Source organism: Pinus tabuliformis, chromosome Q (genome assembly GCF_031772625.1).
Source record: "Pinus tabuliformis cultivar Carrire ecotype Pingquan chromosome Q, CPIR1, whole genome shotgun sequence".
Taxonomy (NCBI): domain Eukaryota; kingdom Viridiplantae; phylum Streptophyta; class Pinopsida; order Pinales; family Pinaceae; genus Pinus; species Pinus tabuliformis.
The window spans coordinates 1,018,522,767-1,018,528,766 of NC_142296.1; positions in this window are offsets into that span (position 1 = coordinate 1,018,522,767).

The following is a 6,000-nucleotide window of genomic DNA, read 5'->3' on the forward strand; positions in this document are numbered from 1 at the left end:
AGCATCCTGTAGTTTTTTAGGACAACAAGGAAAATGAGTGGTAGAAGCTTGAGAATGATGGGTGGATGGTGAAAATAGATGAGGGTGATGGATTGGCATGGCCTTGGCCTTGTTGGAGCATTTGAGCAAAGGAGGAGAAAGTCAAAATTTGACTTCTTTTCACTAGGATTGACCAATTTTCCTTTTGGTACCAACTTGTTCTTGTTGCTTGCAGATGTTCGAGAGTACATGCATATATCAAAGAGATGCATGGAGCAAGGATTTTTTTTATTTTTTTTTCTCTTTTTTCTTGTAGGCCTACTAGATGCCTTAATGAGGTTTTCAAACAGTAGGTTTGCCTAGGTGCCTGGAAGGAGATTTTCACCTAGGATCTTTATTTTTTCCTTTTTTCCCAACCCATTGACCGCCTCATGGAGGTTTTCAATCAATGAGCCAATATGAGGCACCTCAAAGGAGGTTTTCACTTGAGAATTTTTTTTTCTCCTTTTTTTTGGTACCTTACCCTACTTGTAAAACAAAATCACTTTCAAGTATAAGAATATTTCCAATGGAGCCATGTGCACATCAAGATAATAGAGAAACTGATGCGTAGGCTTGAGATCTATGCTTTGACATTTACTTGAATTTGAGAGATCAAACAATTTGACTTTGATGATATCAAGCACAATTGAAGAAGAGGGTATTGCTGCAACTTAATGACTGTCTGGAACCATGTTTCAATATAGTTGTGATGCCCCTGGTCCACTTGCTCATTTGGATCATTATTCATGTATTCTTCTACCATGACCTTAAAATATTGGTCTTTTTATTGATTGTTCTCTTAAATACAAGGATGATTTGATGGTAAGCATGAGGGATTTGTCTCGATCTCTGATTTTGATGCCTTCTCTTCATCAATCAAAACCCATGGTTCTGTGGTCTTCTTATTTGAATCTTATTCTTTTGGATATGGTCCTTCAATTATATCAAGATGATCTCTTTTTTGCAATACTCTTCCTGAGCTATGGTGAATACCATTGATCTCAAGAGGAGATGTCTAGAAGAGTTGTACCTCAGTATTGTAAGTGGGTTGAGCTACTTAAATGTGTGGGTTTGGGAATGGTGGTATAGGTAGTTGAGTGGGAGTGTATATTTGAGATGGATGTGGATGGGGTTGTGTTGTGGTGGAGGTGAATGGTAAGGATAACACGGAGTTTGGTATGGAGAATATTGAAGGAAATACTGAGGATATTGTGGATGGCTCTCATAAGTTCCTTACCAACCTTTTTTCCAAGATTGGTTTTGGGGTTGAGATGGCCAATGATGCGAAGGAAAAGGTGTGTTCCAATTACTTTGAGTTGGATATGCATAACCTTGAAATTGTGAATTAAGCTCTTGCATCATATCAGGTTGAATATGCCACGATGGTCGTTTTGGAGCTACATAACATTGCTGCATTGGCAATTGACTTGTTTCATTGTCCTCTTGGTGAACTTCCTTCAACCTTGGTAATGAGGAGGAACATTTAACATCATGTGATTATGCATGGAAAACACAAACATCTTCTTTTTGCTCATTTTTTATTCTTAACATTTCTACTTGTTTAGTTAGATTGCTAAGAATTTCTGCTTTAAAGTCATCAAACAAATTTCCAAGTTTAGCTTGACTTACCGATCTTGATGTTGATTTACCTAATCTTGCTTTTCCTCTTGATATGTGTTTGCATGTTTCACAAATTTCCTCAAATGAGAATTGATTTACATCACCTCTACTCATGATATTAAGTAGATCATTCCATTCATCCCCAATTGATCTAAGTAAGTGGGTTTTTAGTGTGTCGGATCCTAAATGATGTAGTTTTCCATTCTTAACATTATACATGAACCTATCTATTAGATTATCTAGACTCTCATCTTCTCTATGATTCTTTCTAAATATTTCTCCTTTAAGATCATGATCTTTATATTTTTCTAGAAATATCTTTTGCATATCATTCCATGATCTTATTAAATTAGTCCCTAAACTCATGAACCATTTAAGAGCTCTATCCTTAAATGTTGCTGGAAACAATCTCAATTTTTGAGTTTTCAATAAGTAACCATAAGAAATTCAAAGAGAAAGGTTTCTGGATCCTCTAACCTTAGACCATGAAATTTTGGAAGAAAAGATGGAGGGATATTCTTCATGTGCACATTGCTATTCGTATCTTGAATGGGAAATCCAAGAGGATCTTCGTCATTGTCATATTCTCCATCCATTTCTTCTACATCCTTTGCCATCTATTCTTCTTCCTCTTCCTGCAAAAGTGGATGGTGATATGGCTCTTACTGCACCACGTGATCAAATGGGGGGGATTGGTGTTGGAGAATTTTGTTTTTGTTTTTATGATTGAATGAAAACAATAATGCAATGCAATTTTCTACTTTTGAAATTAAATATGCCTAATGAAAATATTTTTTTTGTTTTTGCAAAAAGTAAAAAGAAATGAATCAACTAGGGAAGAAAACAATGCATACTTTGACACCTCCCCGGAAAAGGTTCCAAATAGTGATGAGCCTCGGTATTACAACAAGAACGTTGCAACTCCTAAGGCTACCAACTTTAGTTATCAACCCGGGGTTCGTATAAACTTAAGAGGTCTCGGCACTATGTGTGCAGCATGCAATGTGTCCTTCCTTTGCTGTCATGATGTAATGGAGTGCATGTACTGAAGTCAAATCCTAAACTAATTACAGAGAATGAAATGTTTGAAATGGAACCTTAACCTATTGCAAGAAAGAAAGTATGAGGAAAGAGAATGAAATCAAATGCTAAAACACACCATTTCCTAATTAATTTCCAAGAAATGATGCTTTGTAATAATTCTAAATTATCATGACCCAAATTCTACTATCTAAGCATGGAAGTAAGAAGCATCAAAAATCACTAATGTGCAAGTAAAGAGATTGAACTAAATTTGTTTTTGTTTCGTCTTTTTATGCAAAAGCAAGTATGCAAACTACTTTCTTTTGTGGATGTGGCAGGTGAATTAAGGATGTTTGAGGATGGCTGGAAGGGTTATGAGATGGTTGGATGGTGTGGAGGACCCCTAGGAGGATTTTGGTGACTTTCTATAGGTTTTCCATCAATTCGGCCTCAAAACAGGTCGTTTCAGGAAAACCTACAGGATGATCCTCTAGGAATTACAAGAAACCTATAGGATATAGCCGAGAAAAAAATGTGAGGTGTTGGAGGTTATTGGAGGCTTAGGGAAGGTTTGTGATGGGTGGAATGTAGTAGGAAAATTCCTAGGATCACTCAAAACTCAAAACCAAAGGTGGGAGATGCATTGATTCACTCAAAAAGCTTGGAGAAATTTCCTTGTGAAATGATGAAATTGGTGAGGGTTTAATGACCAAGAAAATCAAATCCAAATTGGATGGGACAATTTTTTTTATTAACTAGGATTCCTTTGGTCCCTATTACAAGTGGAATCACTCAAAAATGCTGATGTTAAACCATGCAAAAATAAATAAAAACATTACTAATCGAAAATCTACAAATTTGAGAACTAGTGAGCTAGTAGATCTATAAATGCCTAAGCAAATCAAGTGAAAATGCAATGTGGTAGTTTTTTTTATGAACTAGAGTATTTTTGTGATTTAATGTAAGTGGAATAAATTAGATTGAATCTCATTAGCATGCTCTAAAAAATAGCACAAATTTACTATTCTTTGCTAAAAAGGAGGTCCAACAATCTAGATTTGGGAATCAGAAGATTAATCCAAGCAACTAAATGATTATTATAAACTTCCCAAGATTTTAAAAGGATGAAATAATGATTTTGATCCTACAAAAGAACTGACATCAACCATTTAACTGAATCCTACAACAAGAAATTATTAATCCTAAATGCACAAATAGAAAGGAAAGAAACTACAGATGCATGTGAATAAGCAATGAAAAGAAGGAAAGAAAATGATACAAAAGGGCTCTGAGGTTCCTGGGATGGCCAAGCCAAAGGAAAATCAGATACCTATGGAGGATAACAAGATTTAGAAGCTGAAAATGACACCATTCTTCATTATTTTCATCAATAGAATTACATCCCTGCAAGAAAATACAACGGAGCTCCAAGAATTCAGTCTCCCTCCACAATAACACTAATGAAAATATTCCTCTAGAGGAAAATTCTACTTGGTACTTATAAAAAAATGATTAGGAATCATTCCCCATGAATGGAAGAAGCTTTCCCCACCAAAATCCCTTGATTAGTGGATCTAGTCCCCGATACTAGGAATTTGCATTAAATGCCTGGAAACACATTCCTAGATTTTCTTAATCATTCGCTAGAGGAAAATTCGACTTAGTACTTATAAAAAATGATTAAGAATCATTCCATGTGGATGGAGGAAGCTTTCCCCACCGAAATCCCTTGATTATTGGATCTTCTCCCTTGATTGGTGGATCTGCTCCCTTGATTAGTGGAAGACATTCCTAGATTTTCTCAATCATTGGAGTTCCACAATTTGTGCCATAATTCCATGATATCTTGTTGATTTATTATTTATTATTGATCCTCCAGTAGTAGGGAACAAGTCCCTAAATGATCTCCTCCTTCAAATCTTCATAATATGTCCAATATTCTCATAATATTCCATAAAAAATAAATAATATTAGGCACAAATATTCAATTATTAATAAACCTTCCTAATGAATATACTAAAGTTAAAACTAAATTATTTAATGCAAAAAGATAGGTTTAATGTGTTGAAGGATGGTCATAGGCCTTAATTTATGTTTTAAATTAGAGGCATGGGCCTTAATTTATGTCTAATTTAGAGGCCCATCAGGAGCAACATCAAACAATACCTCATTTGTGAAGGGATTGATGTTGTAGGGAAGGTGACACTACTGGTTGACTCAAAGATATTTTCCTTGGTTAAGCCACCCAATGTTGTTTGGTTGTGTGTGTCGTGCAGTCGGTAGGCCCAACTGCTTCACAAACTATACTGAAATGAGGTTCTTTGGCTCCCAGTATGGAAAATGAATTGCAGCGGCGAACTCTTCACCCACATCTGTGAGTGTAAGAGATGCTACCCCTTGTCTAGATCTTCGGGTTCATTCTTCTGGATCTTAGTGGTGGCAATATTGGCACTACGATCCACATCAACAATTTGCTTCCTTTTTTCATTCCCCTTGTCAGGTTCTGACTTAAGTCGAAACAAGCATTTGTTTCTTAAGCCTTCAACTTGGCCTCCAGTGACTGCTTGGCCCGACACTCACTTATGTTGTGAGTGGGGCTCTTAAGGAACTCACACCACTTTCCTGTGTCCTTCTTTGACATCATGGTGTTGTTCGTTTCTTGTGGCTTCGACAGGCTGTCTTGGGTCACCTTGCCTTGGCTTTGTCCTTTGTTCTCCAGTTTGGGGGCACCTTTCCTTTGCTTCTGTTCGGTCCCTATAATACTAGTGATTACCCCATTACTATTGTAGTTATACCCCTTATTTATATTGTTGTGCCCCCATTGCCCCCATATTGTTATTAATGTGCCCATAGAATCCCTCTATTGTTATTTTTGTGGCTTTATATTATTATTGTTAGGTCGGTTGGATTATATTGTGACTCCTTAGACTCCTATATATAGAAAGGTGGTTTTGTCATTTGAATCATCCAAGAATTGTTCATTTATGTAATGTAAAGGAGGTTTCCCCCTCGAAGAGGCTGAATTCTAAGGCGTGGATCTCTCTTTTCTATATTTTTGTGAGCTGGTTTCATAACATTTGCTATCAAAGCTTTGGATTCTAGGGTTTCGCTGCTCCAAACAGGTCATCGTGGAATTTTCGCTATAACTTTTTTTTGTGACGTTTCAGAATTCGCAAAAAAAACCCATTTGAGAAGAAATCGCGCTGAACCTTGGGTCCGAATTTCAGAGCTTTTCGCGCGATATTTTCGGAGATATGATCTAAGGAAGTTGGTCTTTTTGCAGACTCCTGAATTACACTCAAAATGGGTGACCTCGGAAAAATCGTCATAACTTTC